Genomic DNA, 3,522 nt, shown 5'->3' on the forward strand with positions numbered 1-3,522 from the left:
TAGTGTGTGTGTGTGTGTGTGTGTGTGTGTGTGTGTGTGTGTGTGTTGTGTTGTTGTTGTTTTTGTTAGGTGCCATCGAGTCGTAGACAACTCATAGTGACACCATGAATGAAAGGCCTGAGCACTGTTCACAGAGTTTCCGGAGGCAAGCCATTTCAGAAGCGGATGCCACTCCTGCTTCCAAGCATGTTTTAATCAGGAGGCTCCACCAAACACTGTCCACCATGGGTAACCATTATCGCATTTGGCACATCAGTGGCACAGCAACCATGATACCTCTGAACAGCAATGCACAGACCAGTGCTATACCACACAGAAGAATGTTTGACAAAAAATAACTTAAACCAGGCCTGAGGGCTGCAGATTAAAATCACCCACCTTAGACTTGGTAGCATAACTTTCTCTCCACTAGGCCAACGTAGCTCTCTCTATGTCATAGTTATTGTTGTTAAGTGTCAAGTCGTAGATGTCTCATAGCAACCCTATGAATGAAAGACCTGAGCTCTTGTTTATAGAGTTTCCAGAGGCAAGCCATTTCGGAAGTGGATTATCTTTTTTTTAAGATATGTACCACTTCTATTCTTTTTTTAAGTGTTTGTTATTATTGTGTGTCATCAAGTTGGAACTGACCCATAACTAGTTTTCAGAGGCAGTAAATCACATGGGAGGAGTCCGTCCACCTTCTTCTTTTGGAGCAGCTGTAGGCTTTGAGTCACGTACCTTTGGATTGGCAGTGAAATTCATTAACACTAAGTCACCAGAGCCCCCTTTTTTTAATATTAATATTTGTGTGTGTGTGTGTGTGTACCATCAAATTGAATCTGAATGGTACAGGAGGAGATTGCCCATCCTTCTCCAGCAAAGCATCTGGTGGATTGGAACTTTGTACCTCTGGGGTTGCAGTGCAGCTTCTTGCCACTAGGCCACCAGAGCTCCCTAGAGCCTCCTAGTTTTTTAAATAATGAAGAAAATACGAGATTTATTAGGAAACTTCAGGCTAAATTACCTAAATATGAATATACCATGAGAAGCAGAATTTCCTGTGAATCTTTAAAATTTATTCTAAGGGGAAAATCCCAAGGTAGTAATTGAGAAATAATTCACGAGGTGTGGCTCTGGACAACATCCAGCAGGCAGCGGGAAGTCCGCAGCCGACCTGCCCCAAAGGCTCCAGGGTGCACCCCTGCACCACCTTGGGAGGACATAGCGAGTGTGGGACAGGAAGAAGATAGTGGTTTTGTAGCATATCAGACAGGTTGTGGCACCAGCAGCACAGACGAGCAAAACCATTCTTAGAGCAGAATTATGTCAGTAGAGCTGAAAGTGGCCGCACACTTGGGCTCTCAGATCAAGGCTCTATGGGAGACAAAAGGACCTGTGACTGAAAGCTCTTGTCACAGCAAGAAATCTGTCCCACAAATGGACTGTCCTAGTTCTGAGAACTTATGTAGAGACTTCCGCAACTTCCACTATCTTGAAGCATCTGGACACCTTGAGGTTGTGAGGCAACTTCAGGAATTATGTCATTGGTGGCTGAAGCCAGAGATCCACTCAAAAGAACAGATCTTGGAATTGCTGGTGCTGGAGCAGTTCTTGACCATTCTGCCCAGAGAGATTCAGACCCAGATTCAGAAGCACTATCCACAGAGCATTAACAAAGCTGTCACATTAGTACAACACTGGCAGAGAGACTCTGATCAAACAAGAAATGGGGTTATATTCTCTGAGGTGAAAAAGGAGGCAGTAAAAAAAAAATTAAAAATAAAAAATTTTTTTAAAAAAAAGAAAAAGGAGGCAGTGATCTTGGCAGAAACAGCAGAGGCCAAACCAAAGCCAGCAAAAGCCCAACTGGGCTGGGCTCAGGATGAAGAATTTTGGAATACATGCCAGAGTCAAGAACAGACAAGCAGGAATACTACCAAAGAAAGTGAGAGGGTATACAGAAAAGCTCTGCCTGCACCACAGATTTTTGCTCCTTTTGAGCAGATAAATGTTTCAGACTGGACAGTGGTACCTAAGCCCATCTTGGCCAAGTCCCAGAGCTTGTTGACATTTGAAGAGGTGGCCATATATTTTTCTCAGGAAGAATGGGAGTCACTGGAATCCACTCAGTAGTCCCTCTACCGTGATGTAATACAGGAAAACTATGAGACTGTCATCTCTCTAGCATTATTTGTGTTCCCCAAACCTAAGGTTATCTCCTGTCTAAAGCAAGGGGAGGAGCCATGGATCCAAGTCCTTGAGGAGTTCAAGAAAAATCATGTAGAGCCTCTTACAGAGGTGAAGCTCAAAAATGAAACTGGACATGATCAGCCTGGACCTATTCCTGCCTTAGAAATAGAAAGTACAAGAGATATCATTTCAAAAAAGTCCAGAGTAAAAGTTGTCCAAAAAACAAAAGGCAAAGACAATCAAGATGAGATGCACAGAGTGGAGAAACGACGTCAAGATTTTCCAGAGAAGAAAAGGAAAAAACTTTCCTCCTGGAAGCAAGAGTTGCTGAAACTCATGGTTCTTCACAAGAAAGCCCATGTAGGAGAAAGGCCTTTTAAATGTCAGGAATGTGGGAAAAGCTTCAGAGTTAGCTCTGATCTTATCAAGCACCAGTGAATTCACACTGAAGAAAAACCCTCTAAGTGTCAACAGTGTGATAAGAGATTCAGATGGAGTTCAGATCTTAACAACCCACCAAGGCATAAAACCATACAAATGCTCCTGGTGTGGGAAAAGCTTCAGTCAAAACATAAATCTACACACACACCAAAGAACCCACACAGGAGAGAAATCCTTTGTCTGTCATGAATGTGGAAAAAAATTCAGTCAGAACTCCCACCTTATAAAACACTGAAGAACCCAAAAATAAATAAATACATACGTACATACATACATACATACATAAAACACTGAAGAACCCACACAGCTGAGCAGCCTTTTTCCCTTAGCACATGCAAGAGAAACTTTAGCAGGCGATCAAGCCTTCTTAGACACCAGAAATTCCACAAGTGAACAGAAACTGTGTCTGTTAACCAGTGATAAAATGTTACCATCATGGAAAATAATTGGGGTAGGAACATCAAGACAGAAAAGTATCTAACGTGGCTTTGCAAGAAAGGACAGTGATGTATTGCTTTTACTTTTGACAGGGAGTTCCTTTTAAAGGTTATTTTAAAAATAATCTGATTGACAGAGTATCTGACAGAATAATAATTTTAACTTCAAATAATTGATACAATCATGATTCAGCCTTTTGTTATTACAGAGGTAAATAGTAGTTTTGCATTTATCTCGCCTGCCACTCTTGTACATATATGATACCAACATGTGCCGTGGTCTTCCTCCCAAAAAGCAATAATATTTCTGTTTAATTACATACTGTTGCCTTCAGGGTTTCAGGCTTAACACTTGATAAATCATCTCTTAGGACAGAAATATATTCTAATGTAGTCTTCTAAGATCCAAATTGAAGGTTTTTTATCTTTGGAACATGTTCACAAAATTGGACATTATTTAAGTTTCTACTTG

General features: G+C 41.3%; 1 pseudogene; it reads left to right on the plus strand.

Annotated features, from left to right (window-relative positions):
* Window positions 1–1,305: 1,305 nt before the first annotated feature.
* Window positions 1,306–2,848, plus strand: LOC102877422 (annotated as a pseudogene).
* Window positions 2,849–3,522: the final 674 nt, after the last annotated feature.

The sequence above is a fragment of the Elephantulus edwardii genome, unplaced genomic scaffold (genome assembly GCF_000299155.1).
Source record: "Elephantulus edwardii isolate Elephantulus edwardi_28Jun2011 unplaced genomic scaffold, EleEdw1.0 scaffold00001, whole genome shotgun sequence".
NCBI lineage: Eukaryota > Metazoa > Chordata > Mammalia > Macroscelidea > Macroscelididae > Elephantulus > Elephantulus edwardii.